We start from the raw sequence: 21,076 nt of genomic DNA on the forward strand, positions 1-21,076 counted from the left end.
TTGATATTAAACCCAACAAATAATTTGCTCACAAATTCTAGTTAGGTTTCTTCCACAAATCACAACAATACAGTTATTTTCGATTTTTGGTTAATATGTTAATTAAAATTTGACAATAGGAAGCTATCAAAATTTTAGGGCTGGAGAGACGAGTTAACAGTTAAGCCATTTGCCTGCAAAGACAAAGGATCCTGGTTTGATTCTTCAGGACCCACATAAGCCAGATGCATAAGGGATGCATCTCGAGTTTGTGTGTAGTGCCTAGTGACCCTGTCACGCCCATTCTCTCTCTCTTCTTCTGCCTCTTTCTGTCTCTCAAATAAATAAATAAATATTTTTTTAAATTTATACCAAGATGCTTATTAAGATTAATAAGATATTGATGGTGAGAAAGAAGACCCTGGACAGCTGTACACGTTACCTCTTTTGGGGGTGGTAACTCACACTTGTAATCTCAAATTCAAAGTCAGCCTAGGCTACACAATGAATTACAGGCCAGAGTGGGCTAGAGTGAGAACCTGTCTCAAAGAACAAAAATAACAAAACCAAACCAAACCCACGGATTAGAAATACAGAAAGACTTAAGGATTTTCTGAATTGACAAGTTAATTACCATTTCCTTTAGAACCAATAAGTCATTTAAAATAATTTAAATGGTGTTGAAATTAGAAAAGTGTACAACAATAATCTATAGTGCTATCTAGGTCACTGCTTCACGTACAACTTCTTCCAACAGTAAAAAAGTAAAATGCAACACTAGATATCAGCATACTTATATTAAATAACCTTTACACTATTTCTAAACTACTTAGATAGATGCAATCTTTCCTTCTCTCTGCCTCAAAAAATATACAAGTTTGTTATAAAAAATAATGCAGGAATGTATAAATCAATCTACCAGAAGTCTCGAAAATATAACTCTAACCCATATCCAAAGTTAGAAATTAAAAAAAAAAAAAGTGGCCATTAACTCATTTCTAGTTCTAACCAAATTACACCTGTAATTCTCAAGTCCTCAAAAGACACTCTTACTCTCCAGCCAGTCTCGGTTGTGGGGAAAACATTACTTCGTTGTAGTCCAAGACTCACTCTCTGAAGAGAGGGGAAAACTTGCCCCTTCCACCTCAATGCCATTTCTTTTGCAACTCCCCCAATTTAAGACTCAGAAATCAACACTCAGCACAGTTCTTGCTCCAGAGAACAGGTCCAAGGGTGGAACTATTACTTCCGCCTCTTCCCTCCTTGGTGTTGCACTCCTCCTCTCCTTTTGCCACCCACGCCAGGCGTTCTGGACTGCATCTTGCCTCCCAAGCCTCCCTTTCCACCCCCCCCCCCCCCCCCGGGCAGACCTCCATCTTTCCTTTTGCACCCAGGATCTGGTCGGCCTCCTTTTCTCTTGCCCTTGCGGCTCATTTTCTTCCTCTGGGAGATGGCCTTCTGGTCCTCCTCCCTGATCTGTTTATTGGTGGCTTTTGTCAGGTCCAACTGAGGCTTCTTGCTGTTCATGACTCGAAGTAGCTCCAACTGGTTCATTTTTTCTCGGCTGCAAAGTCTCTGAAAAGAAGCTGAAACTTTCTCTTCTTGCTGGAGCCCAAGGCACCTTCTCCTTGGGGAGGCGCTCCTGGACGAGGCCCACCAAGGCGGTGGAGACCTTGGCCAGCTGCATGGCGTAGCCCAGCTCCTCCTTACTTTGGTGCCCGGTAGGGTGCAGACCAGCGGCGCTGGGCATCTGCACCTTGTGCACGCGGGCCAGGTTCTGCAGCTTCTTCTTCAGCACGTTCTTGGCCATCTGTTCCTTCTTGGCCTGAATACGCTTGGCAAACTGTTCTTCCATGGGTCCGCGCCACCTGTCACCTTGATCAGCCATTCCTTGGTGTCGCCCCAGGCGCACTTGTAGCCCCAGCGACGCCACCACTGGCCGCTCGCCTTGTCCCACACCAGGTTGGTCTTCTTCTTGGGACAGATGCCCTTCAGGCACGTGAACTGCTGCCAGCGGGTCAGGGGCCACGGCCAGGGCAGCGGCTTCTCTCAGTGGGAGGCCGGTGCTGGGCTCGGGCAGTCGCGCCACCACTGCCTCCTCCATGCGCTCCATGGGCAGCTGCCACAGCTCGCTGATGAGCAGCCACGTGTTCTCCTGCGCCAGGGCGTGAAGCTCAGCCTCTGGTATGGCTCCCTCATGCCACACGGTGATGGTGGTGGTGGGGAGTCTGGTCCGAAGCCAGCAGGTTGCCCAGGTCTAACTGCAGCTCCAGCTCCTTGTGCACCTTGATACATTGCAGCTTCTGAGCCTCATCCTGCTCCACCTATGCCAGCAGCTCCTGACCCCCGATTGGCACCCTCACTTTTTGGGGAGCACTTGAAGTTACCTAGGTCACTGCAGCGCCCAAAGAACTAATAAAATATTTTTTTAAGTTTATATTTCAGGCTGGAGAGATGTTTGCCTGCAGTCAAAGGACCCAGGTTTGATTCCTCAGGACCCATGTAAGCCAGATGTACAAGGTGGAACCTGTATCTTGAGTTCATTTGCAGTGGCTAGAGGTCCTGCTATTAATGGGTTAATGGGTGCCATTCTCCATGTGATTCAGGGACCAAGTTCCACATACATACATACATACATACATACATACATACATACATGTATATATATATGTTTTTATTCTTGGGAGACTCAGAGATTTCTACCTACACTTGGAGGGAAAGAAAATTTTGAGAAATTCTGCTAGTTTCTTGTTTCTCTAGGCAGATAAGAAACCCATCCACTAGATAGTTACATTCATTATATCATTTATTGTGTTAAGCTGTTCTAAACCTAGAATTTATTTATTATATCAGGTAGATATAGCCTAAATATATTTAGTCAGCTATAAATTAATGCTATAACAATTCTTTCCATAACCTAGAAGTGGAATTGAATATGATTGTATGATTAATGCTTTCTTTGAAAATCTAGATTAAAAAATAGCTCCCCAAAATTATCTGATTTCAGAGGCTGGGAAAATGGCTCGGTGGGTAATAACATTTGCCACAGAAGCTTGAGAGCTTGAGAAGGCCTGATTCACTGAGTTAGATTCCCAGCACCCTTGTAAACAGCTACACGTGTAACCACAGTCCTATGAGAAGTGGAAACCAGAGCATCATTGGGGCCAATCAGACCAAAAAATGGAGACTATTAGTTCAGTTACGGATGCTGTCTCAAGGAAACAAACAGAGAAGTAAGAGAAGAAGGGGCCCCCAATGTCCTCCTCTGTCCTTCGCACATGCATACAGTTGACAAACATACCTGCATACACACCACAGACACACACACACACACACACACACACAAAAAAAAAAAAAATCTTATTGCAATTACTTGTGTTCTGTGAAATTTTGTTAGTCTTAGCTTTATGAAATAATCCTCTGCTTTTATAGTGGCCAATCATTGTTTCTTTAGCATTTGAAGACCATAAAGAGTGCAGGTTATCAAAATAGAATAAAATGTATACTTATATTACATTTATATATTACTGATATTTTGGATGATCACAACTTTTTTAATTTATTTAGAGTGCTTTTGATGTAGATACTAGCCCAGGCTTACCTGCAACTCACTAAGATACATAATTGTGGGAATCCTTTATTTTAATTTTCTTCCACTTCAGAATATTAACAAGTTAATAAAACAGTTGCACCAAAAGATATTTTGATAAGTATAATATAATATCAACAAAGTGATGATATATTCTTTCTGTTTTTTTTTTTTCTAAATTCAAAAGCTATTACCAGTAGTTCAGAACTAAGTGGAACAAGATAGGCAGCTTTTAATTAGACAACTGTCATTCTTGTCCTACTGCTGCCTACATGTCATTGCATCTCTAGAAGCCATGATTATATCCAATTTTACACCATCCAATCTGAGACATGTGTAATACCTAGGTGCAGTTGCTTCTGCACAAGTGTTTTGTCTCAATAATAAGTAACTGTTAAACAAAATTGGTACCAGGAGAGGAGTGAGTTCATTGCTATGTTAAGGCTGACCATGTGGTTTTTAGCCTAACTGGTTTGCAAGAGGAATATAGAAGGATACAGAACTTTGGACTAGAGAATTAGAACTTATAGGGTCATTCTGGTGAACATTTTCCTGGCAAAAATGCAGAAAAGGCTGTGAAGAATTGGGCTATGAAGTTTGAGATGAGAAAGAAAGGACTTTGTAATGAACTGGGATATAGGTGTGGTATTTTGCCTGTGTTCCACCTGAGTCCTGAAAACTTGATCAAAACTAATTTTAAAAGTGTAAATTGGGGCTTGAGAATTGGCTTGGTGGTTAAGCACTTGCCTGTGAAGCCTAAGGACCCTGGTTCGAGGCGTGATTCCCAGAATCCACGTTAGCCAGATGCACAAGGGGGCACACACATCTGGAGTTCATTTGCAGTGGCTGGAGGTCCTGGTGCACCCATTCATTCTCTTTCTCTCTCTCTGCATCTTTCTCTCTCTCTCTCTGTTGCTCTCACATAAATAAAAATAAACAAAAAATAATTTTTTTAAAAAGTGTAAATTGGACTGGAGAGATGGCTTATTGGTGACAGTGTTTGCCTGCAAAGCCTAGCCTAATGATCTGATTTCATTCCTTCAGTACCATATAAAACCAAATGCACAAGATGGCACATGCATCTGGAGTATGTTTTCAGTGGCTGGAGGCCCTGACATGCCCATTATCTCTATATGTCTCTTTTCTCTGTGTCTCAGTCTGCTTGCAAATAAATAAATAAATAAATAAATAAATAAATAAATAAATAAATAAATTTAAAAATATAAACTAGAGCCAGGTGTGGTGGCACACACCTTTAATCCCAGCACTCAGGAGGCAGAGTAGGAGAATCACCATGAGTTCAAGGCCACCCTGAGACTACATAGTGAATTCTAGGTCAGCCTGAGCTAGAGTGAATCCCTACCTCGAAAAGCCAAAAAAAAAAAAAAAGTATGAACTAGTATGTTTGGTGGAGGAAAATACAGAGCAAAAAGATGAAACATGTAAAATTTTGCACAGAAGGAAGTGTGTACTGGTTTCTGGCTGCTTTAGCTGCAATTGTTTTAAGAGATTACTGACATTGTGGATAAGACAGCTGTTCTGCATTGGGACAACAGAAGGATTGCAGATTGCTTTTGAAAGGAGGAATAATGAAGGAAGGTTGTTGAGTTTCCTGCTCCTCAAAATTGGACTTTGCCCCCTTGCATTAACAAATTTGGTGGCATCACTCACCAGGTACTATCTTTGGAAGTATGGAAAATGCGGGGAATTAAGGGTCCTTGGATTGCAATAGGCTACTCTGGAGATGGATGCTGAGATTCAGAAATGTGGAACAGAGCCATGAGTCCCACATAGATGCCATAGTGTGGAACTGTAAATGTGAACTGTGGCTTGTAATGAAGATCCCAGGATTTGAAAGATTCCAAGATTATGGAATTACTGCCAAGGAAAGTTGCTGGGTTTGGATGTGGTTTTCCTTGGCAGTAAATAGCAGAGCTGGAGTTGTGGAGTTGCCTAAGCCTTTTGGAGTCTTGAAGTTCAACTGGCTCAATTTCTCAGGGCAATGACAAGATGTAGCCAACCTTTATGCCAATAGTCCAATTCCAACAGAGTTATCTCCTTTGCCTTTTTGAAAGGGCATAAGCCAAACCCTTCACAGTCCACTATTCTCTCAGACTTAACCATTTTCAAACTTTCATCAGAATAGCCTGTAAAGCTCTGCTTATAGCATTGCCTGACTGCTACAGTCTGAAGTACTAAATCCTTCCACATTCTTCCCACAAACATTCCAAAAGACTCAAAACCATGGTCAGCTTCATCACAAGAATGACCACAATTCTTTATACCAATTTTCTGTTACAGTTACCTTTTCTTTGCTGGGAAAAAACCATCCAATCAGAAACTGCTTACAGGTAGAAAGGGTTTATTTAAGGCTTAAATATTCCAGGAGAAGCTCGATCATGGTGGAAGAATCTCACTTAAGCCTCCATAGCAGAGATATACATCAACACCAGAAAGGAAGAACAGCCAGAGATCAAACTGGCTATCCACACACCTAGTAGGTCTGGACTAAAGGTCTGCCTCCAGTGATATGACCCCTGTACCAGAGATCTGTCTTCTGGAGACTTAGGAAGGAAGTTTAATCTTCATTAAAAAAATGCCTGAGGGCTGGAGAGATGGCTTAGCGGTTAAGCGCTTGCCTGTGAAGCCTAAGGACCCCGGTTTGAGGCTCGGTTCCCCAGGTCCCACGTTAGCCAGATGCACAAGGGGGCACACGCGTCTGGAGTTCGTTTGCAGAGGCTGGAAGCCCTGGCGCGCCCATTCTTTCTCTCTGTGTCTGTCGCTCTCAAATAAATAAATAATTAATTTAAAAAAATGCCTGAGTTTATGAGGCCATATATTTAAACCACCACATCCTAAAGATTCTACTAGAAAACTTAGATATGTCCACTTTCAATAAACTGGTAGTATATAAAACTAAGAAAGAAAAATCAGTATCATTTTACATACAAATAACAAACCTGATGAAGAAAACATCCAAATGTATGAGCAGGTAAAGGAGACAGCTAGCAAGAACGAAAATATCTTGGAATAAACTGGATCAAGGAAGTAAGATTCCTCTTCAATGAAAGCCAGCCTTAAAACATTGAGGCAAAATTTAAAAAAAAAATCAAAGCAAGATTGTTCTTTTTAAAAATAGTTTTTGACATGTTGTCAAGCAGAGGTAGAGTATGGGTGCACCCAGGCCTCCTGCCATTGCATATGAATCTGAGGCACATGTGCCAGTTTGTGGATTTGGCTTTGCATGGGTACTAGGGTATGGATAAAAAAAAATGTGGCACACATAAAGAATGGAAAGATTTTAGATTGTAAAAATAGACAAAGTTAGGCTGTTTGTAGGAAAATAGATGCATATTTTAAGAGATTTAATCAGTGTCAGACCGGCAAATACCTGTCAAATATTTTTCATCCTAAAGTAAATAGCCCACTAGACTATTAAGAATAGAAACATCAGGGGGATGGAGAGATGGCTTAGCGGTTAAGCACTTGCCTGTGAAGCCTAAGGACCCCGGTTCAAGGCTCGATTCCCCAGGACCCACGTTAGCCAGATGCACAAGGGGGCACACGTGTCCGCAGTGGCTGGAAGCCCTGGCACGCCATTCTCTCTCTCGTACTCTGCCTGCCTCCGTGCTTCTTTCTCTCTCTCTGTCACTCTCAAATAAATAAATAAAAATAACCAAAAACTTTTTTTAAAAAAGAATACCAACATTAGGGGCTGGAGGGCTGGCTCAGCAGTTAAAGGTGTTTGCTTGAAAAGCCTGACAGCCCAGAGTTCAATTCCTCAGTACCTACATAAAGCAAGATGCACAAAGTGGGACATGCATCTGGAATTTATTTTCAGTGGCAAGAGGTCATTTTAAAACCATTCTCCATTTTTCTCTCTCTGTGTCTCTCTCACACTCTCTGTATCTCTCATTTCAAATGAATAAATTGATGAATAAATTAATATTTTAAAAAAGTTTCTTCAAGTCATTGAGAACATAGGATATATTCAAAATATTCAAGAAATAAAAATAAAATCAAAATGGCTGATCAAAGTGCTAATAATAAGTGACTGTTGTATGCTCAGTCCTAAATGGGTCATCTAAATCATGCCTCCAAGGCTCAGGATACACTGTAGAAGAAAGAGTAGAAAGAATGCAAGAGGAAAAGTGCTGTGGAATACTGTCTTCTGGTCATGAGTTGGCCTGACACTCACTAACTCAAATTAGCTGTGACTTCTCACAATAAGTCTTCACAAGATCTGGGCCAACAATACTCTGTCATGGATTAGTTGAGATTTTTCAGCTCATGCCCTATAGTCGGTTATAGTTGGTTAACACATGCTGTGAGTTAATTTAGCACATCCTAAAATTTTTCATGGTGTTGAAGTCAGTAAAAGGTTCAGTGGGAATTCTCTGAAGGATCACTTGGGCTAAATAAATGATAGCTTCATCACTGGCATGTCTGCCAATATAGCTTGGATATCAAGTCTCACTTTGGGCAGACATGGTGTCTCTCTACACACATTATTCTTACAATGCTGGGGATTGAGTGGTGGGATTTCTTAATATTGTTAATTTCACCTAGAACGCATATTCTAAGGTAGGCAGGGGGAAGCCATAATGCCTTTGTAACCTAGCCTCACATTTTAAAAGCATAACTTACACTGAATTTTATTGACAGAAAGCAAGTCATGCTTTCATCCAAGATTCAGGAAGTAGGAATATAGAAGAAAATATTCAGTTGGATAGGGCAAAGTGTGAGATCTTGATAGCTTGTGTAAAGCCTTTCAGATTATCAGATTTTACAAAAGTAAATTAGCAAAGAGAAATCCAGGACTTCTCTCTCCCAAACCCAATAAAACCTGCCAATAGTACAGGTGAAGAGGGACTCTAGACTGTCTAAAGTTGGTCTGTGGCTCATTATAATACAAAACACACATTTGAGTGGAGATTTTAGGTATAATGAGGCCTGAAAATAATGAAGTTAAATTTAGAAACATTTGTAACAAAGCACACACCAAAAATGGCCTGTGCTATGTAAATGATCCCATGGTAAGTAACATAAATGACCAATCTTTTGTGCAATGATAACTTCTGACCTAAACTTACTTTGCTCTATCCCACTTTTACATCCTTGGAAGTGCACTATCTCTTAATAAATTTCCCTTGTTTCTGCTGCAACTGTGGGTTTCTGATCAATTCGTCATTGTGGAACATAAGCACTTGTAACCTCTTTGGAATTGCCTTCCAAATTCTGAAATCATCAGCCAATATCAGACATGAGTACTGTGAGGCTTGATTTATATTTAATAAAATGAACATATTTATAGGTTAACCATCACCATATACATATATTTTATCTTTCTACAGTAGGTTTTCTCTTTTATTAATGTACATGACTTACTTATGTTTGAAGGTACATCTGACCTTTGAATGGAGAATTTAATATTTAAGTAATGGTTGTGAAAATGTAATAAAATATTATATGTCATAGGATCTATAGTGGGAATTATTCAAGTTAATAGGCATATGAACAGTATGTAAATATAATTATACCATAGTAATTGGAAAACACAAAGCCATTTATCTCAAGATTTTTTGTTGGAATGATTTTTACTTCAGACAAATGTTCTTAACTATCTATCAAGTGATCTATACAGTAGAGGATGAGACAAAAGACAGACACTGTTAACACAATCAGTGAACCTGTAGGCTTTACTTTGTGTATTTCAATTTTTTACTTTCTTATTTTAGAAATACCTCCTAATTAATGCAACAGTATGTAAATTGGTATTATTTCACACTCACAAACACAATTTATGGAAGATGAAAGTGGACTGAATAATCTTCAAGTTTCCTTTTGATTTCAAAACTGTCCTTTGCCATTTGCCATGGTTACCACTAAATAATACTTGAAATGTTTTCTTCATCCTCATGTCATTACACCTATGGCTTCTGTTGTCTGAGACCTGTCACTTTAATGAAAGGGGATCTTATTCTATTTGAATATCCAGCTTTTTGTTGTATTTGACAAGAGTAGGTCATCCCACATACATTTTGTCCTCTATTTCACTAAATTTGCTATGTAACCTGCCCAAAATGTCATCTGTACTCTGTAGTACCAAATCATCTACCTCACTCATTAAAACAAGAGTTCCCAGGGCTGGAGAGATTGCACAGAAGTTAAGGAGCTTATATGCAAAGCCTAAGGACCCATGCTTGGCTCCCAGGCTCCCACGTAAGCCAGACACACAAGATGACATATGTGCAAGGTTATGCATGTACACAAGTTGGTGCAGGTGTATGGAGTTCAATTGCAGTGGCTGAAGGCACTAACATGCCAGTTTTTTCCCTCTCCTTCTCATAAAAATATTCCCAATGTCAATACTTCTAGTTATTCACTTTAATCTCTGGCCTTTTTAAAATTAGTCTAAATACTAAAGAATTTAATTGGATCAGCTTTAATTTCTCTATAAATGTTTTCTACAAATGCATATTTTTCTTTGGTTCTCCATTAAATCAAACAACTGACTTCAGAAACCTTGCCTATTATTTTGTAAACACTCCATTGCACCCAGAAGTGTTCAGCATTTAGTAGATAACCAAAAAAATATATTGATGAAGAAAGTCAACAGCAGACCTTGGTAAACTATAACTCACGGTGCTTTGGATTTTAGTTTTAAAAGCATAATATTGTGAAGGCACTTTACCATTAGAAAAGTATTTTGAAATCCTTGAAAAGAGAATGTTCTTCAACAATTGTATGCAATACTACTGTAATCATAGTGATTTCTGGATGCCACTCTCCTACAAATCTGCCATCTAGCAACAAAAGAAAATGCATTTGAAGAAACGTGATTAACAAAGTGCTGTGCAAGGCCAAGGTGTCAACTCTTCACGCTACATCAAACTGTGGACTTTCCTATCCTGATAGCAGAAAAATAACTTTTAAGGAACTTTCATCGATAAAAAAACTTTAACAAAAAAATGATAATGCTTCACAAAGATTTACTGTGCTCCAGCCTAGAATGACTATTTTCTTTGTCCAATTCATCAGATGAAGTTAAAATGTTTCTACTAAATGGATCCCATGCTACAAATCAGTTTTATTAATTAGAACCTTAAGTCTATAAAATTCTATAAAACTGTAAAGTTTGATGCTAGGAAAACATTCTTTTAATCAAAGATGAGGACAGTAGAGAGGATTTAAAAAATGATGGAACCAAAATATTATAATAAGAAACCTGAGTACTGAAAGATTTCTGATAATCCTGTGGAAAATTATTATGAATGTTTTGTAGAACAAAGCTGGAAATTCTTGGCAAAACCACTGAGTTATATTGCTTAAACATGTCTTAATATTGTGTAATATAAAATATGCAGAGAGTACTTTTGAATTGTTATCATTTTTCTGGAATAATCTATCTATTTCACTGTTGTCCAACATAACATTTTTCATTTTCAAATGTCAGTATACCTGTCACTTTCTCAAATGGTGTTTTCTGAGTCTCCAATTTTTATCTATATTCTTGCTAATATTCTCTCTAGTTGCATATTTCATTTGTTTAAAACATATGTGTCAGCAAACCATAATTGTACATATTTATGAAACACAAAATGTTGCCATGATTTTACATGAATATGGCATAACTAAGTAAGCTAATTATAGAAATGTATTCTTTTAAGAAAACATTCCATAACTTATAATTTGTTATGTTTGTTTTATTTTGCTTTCCTTAATGACTTTGTTCCAAGTAAAGAATAGGTTATATAAAAGTAAATATCTGTCTCTTTTCTTTAATATTCCATACCTAGCCTCCAACCATCTTCCACTCAGGACACCATCACTGCATATATAACTTTCTGAATAAACAAAAGGATGAAAGTGTGTGCATGCCTATTCTTTAATTCATTTTAGATGAAAATATATTCAGACTCTCTTTCCATTTTAGAAAAAGAATTTTAGTTCTCTATGATATTCACCATTGAGTGGCATTTGTTAGTTGGAGTGACAGTTTAGATTTGAAGTGTCTCCCAAAGGGCTCATATGTTGGAAGCTTGGTTCCCACCTGACATTACTATCCTTAGAGGTTCTGAAAACTTTATCAAGAGGTGCCTAAACTAGAGTAAGTATGTCATTGTGTGGTCTCTGACTGTAATTGCTCTATAAGTGTTTTCTACATATGTGTAATTTATTTGGTTCTCCTTCATAAAATCAAACAACTGACTTCAGGAATCAGTATAAATGCTTCCTGATGACAACGAAGACAGCAACATCCTTTGCCACACAGTCCAACCACTATCATATTCCATCCAGCTCATGGAACCAAATGACCATGAACTGAACCTTCTGAAACTATGACCCAAAGAATTCCTTCATTTACATTGTTCTGTCAGGTATTTTGGTCACCCCTGTCAGAAAAATAATTAGCGGTGGAGAGATGGCTTTGCTGTTAAGGCACTTGCCTGCATAGCCATAGCCAGGATAGATTGCTCAGGACCCACATAAACCAGATGCACAAGGTGGCATATGCATCTGGAGTTTGTTTGCAGCAGCTGCAGGCCCTGGCATACCCATTCTCTCTCTCTCTCTCTCTCTCTCTCTCTCTCTCTCTCTCTCTCTCTCTCATAAACAAGCAAAAGTAAAATACTTTTTAAAATAAAATTAATTAATAAAGTAGGCACCATGCTTCACTGTTCTTTCTTATTATTTTCAAACTGGGAAGAATGCTTATAGAACTATACTTTTAAGTATGTTTCTCTCATAAAAACTTCTAGAAGTTGGAGTTTATTTATGATAACATCTTTTCTTTGAATACTTTCCTGTTAAAATACTATGCTCTTCTTGGTCGCCCAGGTGAAAATGAATCCTGGCTTAATGAATCCAATGCAGTTTCTAAGAGACATAGCATCTAGTGGCTTAGACTTTTGTGAGTGGCTCTTGTAGTTGATGATAAGTCATTTTGAGAACTAAATAGTAGCTATTTTGGAAAGCTTCAGTGTTCACAAATTAGGCTTCTGCATATATACCAGCCCAGCACAAACATTCAAATTCAGTTTACTTTTTCCTTGTCATCTAATGTATGCGTTGCCCTGATATATAAATTCACCTTGGCATTAACATGAAGAAATGTTGTTAAGAGCAGCAGAATTATACCCTATGTATTATTCATTGGTATGTTGGGATCAGAATTATGTGACTTAATTTATTTAATGCCAATTAATAAGATTTTAAGTAAAGTATTTATTTGTTTGTTTATTTGCAGGCAGAAGGATACAGAGAAGCACAGAGAGGGAGAGAGAGAAAGTATGGGTGCACTAGGGCCTCTATCCACTGCAAATAAACTCCAGATGCATGTGTCACTTTGTGCATCTGGTTTAAGTAGATACAGGGGAATCCAACCCAGATTTTTAGGCTCTGCAGCCAAGCACATTAACTACTGTTCTGTTTCTCCAGCCCATTAATCCATTAATAAGGTTTTACAGAGTTGAATACAAAATTGTATACACCATGAGAAATCTAGGGGAAACATTTTGTTTTAAAATACTATCTTTATGTATAGGTATTTCCATAACAACATAAGAAATAATTGAAAATAATTTAATCTAATGAACTAATGAATAAGATCTTTTCAAAATAAAGGAGTAAACAAAACTATGGCATTCATAGTAGTAAGCTCTGTTACAACTAAACTAATTAAACATATATCCTTAAATACATAAAGATTTTATTCAATTTTTTTTGCTGGCTCTAATTCACTTATAATTGCAATATTATAATTTATTTCATCAGCACATTTATAAGCAAAATTCTAATCTATATTTAAATATTATATAGTATTATCTGGCAGTGTTTAGTCCAGTAGTCCCTTCTCATGAGTGGCTATTTAAGTTAAATTAATTATGACATAAAATTCAAGGCTTTTGTTACATTGCACACATTCTAGGTGTTCATTAGCTAGACATGGCTAGGATAACCTTACTGGGAATAGTGTATTCTATACAAATATTTTCATCATCACAGAAAAATGTATTTAAAAAGCAACATTCAGGTGTGGAGGGATGGCCCAGATGCTAAGGGTGCTTTGTTGCAAAGCTTGGTTGCCTGGGTTTCACTCCCCAGTACCCATGTGGTGCAGGCAAGTTTTCATTGCTGGCAGAAGACATCCAACCAAGAGCAGCTTGTGGGATCAAAGGGTTTATTTTTGCTTAGAGTCTTGAGGGGATGATGTCCATGATGACAGGGGGAAATGATGGCATGAGCAGAGGGTGGACATTACCTCTTAGCCAACATCAGGTGGGCAGCAGCAACAAGGATAGCATGCCAAATACTGACAAGGGGAAGCTGGTTATAACACCCATAAGCCCACCCCCAGCAATGCATCACCACAAGGAGGATCTAATTCTGAAAATGCCACCAGCTAAAAACCTAACATTCAGAACACAGAAGTTTATGCTGGACACCTGAATCAAACCACTGTACCATTTAAAGCCAGATGCACAATGTGGCTCATGTATGAGGAGCTTGCTTGTATTGATAGGAGGCCCTTGTGTACCCATGCTCACTCTCTCTCTCTCTCTGTATCCCTCTTTTTAATCTCAAATAATAAATAAATAAAATTATGTATTCTGGTGGCAGCAGCTTTGTTGTGGTTGGAATCAGGTATGCAAGGGTGGCTGTGGCAACTTTGGAAATAACCCTGTGGGCTGAGGCCCTACATTGGGGTACATCAGCTCAGAAGGCTGAAATGATAGTACTGACCAAAACTCTGGTATTGGGAAAAGACAAGACAGTAAATATCTTCCCAGACAGCCATTATGCCTTTCCCACAGCACATGTACATGGGGCCATCTACTGGGAGCGAGGGCTATTAACAGACAAAGGTAAAGGCATTAAAAAAAACTTCTGGACTTAATGGCTGCCATTTGGGCACCTGCTAAAGTAGCTATAATCCATTGTCTGCGTCATCAGAAAGGGTAAAGCACAGAAGCAAAAGGGAACAGACAGGCAGACCTAAAAGCAAAGAGTACTGCCTCTCAGCATCCGCCAGATTGTCTGGTCACCCTCCAGGTACCTACTCATCCTGAGTGATCAACATACACAGAACAGGACCTACAGCTCACCTCTCATCTGATAAAGGAAGAGACCCCACAAAGATGGTATCAACTAGAGAATGGCCAAAAGTTACGTCCCCAATCCCTAGGGCAGAGACTGGCTAAGCAACTACATGAAGGAACTCACTTAGGAAACAACAAGCTAGCCAAGCTAATAAGGAAAGAGTTTTCTTCCCAGGTATGGACTCAATCATCAAGGACAGCACCACCCACTGTCAGGCCAACAGGCAAATGCGTCCTCTGGTAAGGTACCACCAGTGGAGGTGAGAGAGGGGGGAATGGAGCCAGGGATATATTGGGAAGTTGATTTCACAGAGGTCAAGCCAGATAAGTATGGATATAAATATTTACTTGCTTATATTGATACCTTCTTAGGATAGGTGGGAGCTTTCCAGATCAAGTCTGAGACTGCCAAAATAGTGACTAAGAAATTGTTAGAGAAGATAATTCCCTGCTATGGGTTGTGCTTGAGGATAATATCAGATACTGGGCCTGCCTTTGTGTCAAAAAAAAAAAAAAAAAAAAAAAACCCTAGGGAATTGACCGAGATGTTGGAGATTAATTGGAAATTACATTGTATCTATTATCCCCAAAGTTCAGGACAGGGAGAAAGGATGAAGTGGACCTTGAAGGAGACTTTAACTAAACTAACCCTACAGACTGGTGAAGGATGGATGGGACTCCTTCCCTTTGCCCTGTTAAGGGACAGGTGCACCCCTTATGTAAAAGGAATTACTCCATTTAAAATTATGCATTGGAAGTCCCCACCCATCCTGCCCAGATGGGTCTTGAACAGATAACTGACTTTACTAATGGAAGGCTTCTTTCTATCCAAGTCTTACAAACAGTCCAGAAGCCCATTGTTCCAGCAATGAAGGTTGTTTTCAGACACAGCATGTTTTCCCCAGTCCCTTTCAGCATGGTGACAGAGTTCAGATCAAGAGACACTGTATTGGGATGTTGGAAGGGCCCACACCAGGTCAACCTAACCACTCCAATGACTGTGGAATTGGAGGGAACAAAATAGAAGAAGATTACACTTACTTTTTATGAAACAAGGGGGCCTATGTATGGCTTTAGGTAAAACTTGTTGCTTTTATGCCAATTAGTCAGCAATAATCCTAAATACACTGGTTTTAGTTAGACAAAAATCAGAAAGAAAGAGAACTTCTGAGACAAGCCACTAATAATTGGTTTCAGTCTATGTTCAGTTGGTCTCCATGGCTAACTTCCCTTGTCTCTTCTATGCTGGCTCCTAATACTATTGCTCTTAGGCCTAACCATAGAACCCTGCATTATTAATGTTCTAAGTGTATATATAAAGAATAGAATAGGGGGCTGGAGAAATGGATTAGTGGTTAAGCACTTGCCTATAAACCTAAGTACTCCGGATTCGAGGCTCAATTCTCCAGGACCCACGTAAGCCAGATGCACAAGGTGGCATCTGGAGTTGTTTGCAGTGACTGGAGGCCCTGGTGTGCCTATTCTCTCTCTCTCTCTCTCTCTCTCTCTCTCTCTCTCTCTCTCTCTCTCTATCTCTCTCTATCTCCTTTTTTCTCTCTCTGTCTGTCTATTGCTCTCAAATAAATAAATAAAAGTAAACAAAAATTAAATAAAAGAATAGAATAAATTATGTTAAATTCATGGTATTGTGGATGCAATACACCCCCTTAGATGAAAACACCCTAGACACAGTTCTTCAGGAGTCAAGGATTTGACTTAGTGTCATATCAGAGGGGGAAATGGAAAATGGAACGTGAAATGAATGTGATGATCCCTCTGTGCAAATCTGGTGTTTCCTGTTACCAAAGGAATAAGATGATCCCTCTGTCCAATGTACCATTACCTTCCTCTATCTCTTTGTTTCTAAATATCTTTGTGATTACATAGCATAGAATATTTCTTGCCTCAGTTTCCACCTATGTGACCTATGTAACCTTATGACTTCTTGTAATAAGCCCCTTTGTTTTTTTTTTTTTTAAATTTTTATTCATTTATTTATTTGAGAGCGACAGACACAGAGAGAAAGACAGATAGAGGGAGAGAGAGAGAATGGGTGCGCCAGGGCTTCCAGCCTCTGCAAACGAACTCCAGATGCGTGCGCCCCCTTGTGCATCTGGCTAACGTGGGACCTGGGGAACCGAGCCTCGAACCAGGGTTCTTAGGCTTCACAGGCAAGCGCTTAACCCTAAGCCATCTCTCCAGCCCATAAGCCCCTTTGTTTAACAGTATGTAATTTTGTGGTTTAACTCCTATCCTGTTTTTACTATAAACATCATGTGGTTATGTCTAATAAAAGCTGACAATCCAGAGTCCAGGGGTTGCATCCTGAGATTCCAACCTCTGGAGTGAAGACCTACTGCACAAAACTTTCTTTTTCTTTTTTTGCTTTTCTTCCTTTTTAACCAATAAAACTTTGCCTCACAAAAAATAAACAAAGTGCACAGAAGAGCAAAGCTCTAAAGGTTGATTTAGTGGTAACATAAACATAAGAATTGTAACTTCCAATTCATATTGATAAGTATTTAATAATATTTTTCTAATGTATTTCATTATAAAGACTGCACATTCTAATTACTTCAGAGTGGTAATTATACTTTATCATGGGAGTTTTACACAAGCCTTTAAATGGTCACTGAATATTATTATTAGAAAATAGAATGTATTTTTCAATGTTAAGTCCTAAAGGGGATATCTAACACATTCATCACAAGACTCAAGGACCATTTGACAAATTTAATATCTCTTTATAATAAAAGTTCTGGACATATAAAGGATGAAAATCTACCTTCTAAGCAGACACAAACTGCTAACAAGTGGATATATTCATTTCTATATCTAGTAAAGTAGACTTCTAATCACAGGTTTTCAGGAAAGTAAGAGTACAACTACATTTATATGCCATATATTGGGTTTCTCATTGTCATGAAAAAGAAACTCCAGGAGATATGAAAGGTCACATAAACCCTGAAACAATATTGGCTGGAATTTCTAATATTCCACTCACATATTTAGGTATTCAGACTAAGAATCAGAAAAAAATACTTCAAAGAAAAATTAGATAGCATATTAGCTGGATCTAAAAGACATTTACAGACCATTCCATCTATGAGCTCGTGAATATATATTCTTCTTGGAAGTTCATGGATAATTCTTCAAAATTTACCATGCCATTTATCAAAAAGTAAATTGTAACAAATTAAAAAAAATCCCTGATAATATTCCTTGTATCTTATCAGAGCAGAGTGTCAAAAAACTAGAAATCAACAGGAATAGAAACTTCAAATACCACACAAACACAGAGAGACTGAACAATACACTTTTAAATGAACAGTGAATAATTGAAGTAATCAGGGAGGAAATTAAAAATTTTTAGAAACTAGTAAAAATTTTAACACAGCCTACCATATATGGTGGGATACATACAGTCAACACTGTCTTAAGAGAGGAGGTTTGATCCATAAACTTTCTCATTAAAAATTCAGAGAAATGTTAGGCTGAAGAGATTGCTCAGTGCTTAAGACACTTGCCCATAAAGCCTAACAACCCAGTTTTAGTTCCCTGGTACCCATGTAAAGCCAGATGCACAAAGTAGCATATGCATCTGGAGTTCATTTTCAGTGGCTGGAGACCTTGCTGCACCCCTTCTCCTTTTATGTCTCTTCTCTCTATCTCTCTCTGCTTGCAAATCAGTAAATAAGAGACTTTTAAAAAATCAGAGAAATTTCAAATGAGCAAACTAATAATGCAGCTTAAGGTGGTAGAAAAACATCTATAAGCTAATCACAAATGAAGTAGGTGGCAAGAATTAATAAAGGCTTTGGCAGAAATTAATGAAATAAGGATTATAAAAATAATACACAAACTAAACCGAATAAAACGTAGGTATTTGAAAAAGGTTATGAGATTGAAAAACATCTAAATAAACCAAACAAAAACAAGAGAAAAGATTGAAATAAGTAGAATTAGAGATGTTTATTAAGGGATATTATTAAAACATAGTATAAAAAGTTTGGAAGCTTAGACGAAATGAATAAATTACTAAATGCAGATGAATTGACCCATTAAAATTGAAGGTAAAATTTATAAATCATTAAACAACTCTGAAATGATCAATGACCTTGAGTAGTAATTAAAAGTCTCCCCATCAAGAAACATGCAAAATCAGATAAATTTATTATCAAATTCTATCAAACTTTTAAAGAAGGTCCAATACCAACACTTCTCAAATTTTTTATCCTAATAGCAAAATATAGATAAAGACACAATAAAATAGAAAACTACAGACAAATTTCACTGATGGGTCTGAATTTAAAACTTCTCAGCAAAATACTTTCAAATTGAAACAAAGGAAGGAAAGCACATATAACAACTAAATTGACTTCATCACAGGGATATAAGGACAGTTTGACATATGAAAATAATTCACAATATAAATAAAGTTAAGGAAAGAAACTTATTATCTTCATAGATGTAGGAAAAATATTTGACAAGGTTCAATATGCCTTTGTGATAAAATTCCTGGATAAATTAGCAATGGATGGAACATAACTCAAAATATTTATGGATATATATAAATAAAAATATAGAGAGCATATTACCAAATGTATAAAGCCTGAAATAATTTCCTGTAAAATGAGAAATGAGGCAAAGTTGCCCAATATCTCCACTACTACTAAATATAGTCTTCAAATTCTTAACTAGAGCAATAAGACAAAAGGAATAGATAAATGGGATAAACATAAGAAGGGAAGAAATGGAATTCCCTCTATTCACAGAAGATAAGATTTGATACTTAGGAGACCCTACATCATAAAAACTTCTTGTGTTTACTAAACACTTTCAGAAAAGATACAAAATAAAAAATCACCATATCAGTAGAATGCATATAGGACAACAATGTACTGGCTAAGAAACAAATTATGAAAATACTTGATTCAGAGACTTTTGGCCAAGATGGTGACTGCCTAGCTGCACTGCAAATCCCGGGGAAAGAAAGGCAAGACATTAAGGATTTTCTGGGTCTTCTTGTCAGTGGGAGGCACATGGGAGGGGGGGGCAGGGAATCACCGATCCCCTCACTGGCAAGTAGCCCACCCCTCCCACCAAATAGCCACTGTGCCCGCTGCTGCCACGGGACCCCACGCCACCGCTGCTGTGCTCCAGTCACGTGCCAATCGAGTCCCGATAGTGTGCTGATTGATCCCTGCGTGTGAATGCTTAAACTGCTTCTGCCATTGTATGTTCAGCGAGCCCAGTCCCACAGCAACTGCCACACAAGCCCAGACTGTGTCACTCGCTAGCGCCAGCTCAGGTGCCATCCCCTACCTGTCTGCCATGGGCCATCCACCATTGTCCTGTGGCTGGGGAGCGCAGATTATTTCCCAGTGTTCCCAGACAGAGTTTGGGCTACTTCAGTGCTTGGTATCTCAATCCCCTCCAAGCTTGAAAGCAGGCAGCTTTGGCGCATTACTGCTTGAGAATTCAGGCAACATTGCCACACCTCACCATACTGGATCTGAAGCTATATTACAAAGCCATAGTAATAAAAACAGCATGATACTGGCTTAAAAACAGGAGTATAGACCAATGGAATAGACTTGAGGACCCGGACTTTGGGTCAAGCAACTATAGCTACTTGATATTTGACAAAGGCCCCAACAATATAGGCTGGAAAAAAGACAGCATCTTCAACAAATGGTGCTGGACATACTGGATAACCAAATGCAGGAAACTGAAACTTGATCCACACATTTCACCATGCACTACACTCAAATCCAAATGGATCAAAGACCTCAATATAAGACCAGAAACTCGAATAGTACTGGAAGAAAATTTAGGAAGTACTTTCCATGTTATAAGAATGGAAAAGACTTCCTAAACAAAAACCCAGAAGCTCAAGATCTTAAACAGTCACTAAACCAATGGGATCACATGAAGCTGAAGAGTTTCTCTACAGAGAAGCATACAATAAGTAAAGCCAATAGATTACCCACAGAATGGGAGAAAATAATTGTGGGTTATCCAACTGATAGAAGCCTAATCTCTAGAATCTACAAAGAACTCAAAAATCTAAACAGTAAGAAGTCAAACACCCCACTTCCAAAATGGGACAAAGAGCTGAAATGGTAGTTCACAGAGGAAGAAACACAAATGGAAAACACACACTTAAGAAAATGTTCATCATCCCTAATCATCAGAGAAATGCAAATTAAAACAACTATGAGATTCCACCTTACCCCAATAAGGATAGCAGACATAAAAAAAAAATCAAACAAAAATCAATGCTGGTGAGGATGTGGAGGAGTAGGAACACTCATCAACTATTGGTGGGAATGTAGGATGGTACAACCACTTTGGAAAGCAATATGGAGACTCCTGAAAAAGCTGACTATAGAGATACCAACAC

At 38.4% G+C, this 21,076-nt stretch overlaps 1 pseudogene; it reads right to left on the minus strand.

The window, feature by feature from the left end:
• Positions 1–1,221: 1,221 nt before the first annotated feature.
• LOC101611259 overlaps positions 1,222–21,076 on the minus strand; it is a 65,988-nt pseudogene continuing 46,133 nt past the window's right edge.

This window comes from Jaculus jaculus, chromosome X, assembly GCF_020740685.1.
Source record: "Jaculus jaculus isolate mJacJac1 chromosome X, mJacJac1.mat.Y.cur, whole genome shotgun sequence".
Taxonomy (NCBI): Eukaryota; Metazoa; Chordata; class Mammalia; order Rodentia; family Dipodidae; genus Jaculus; species Jaculus jaculus.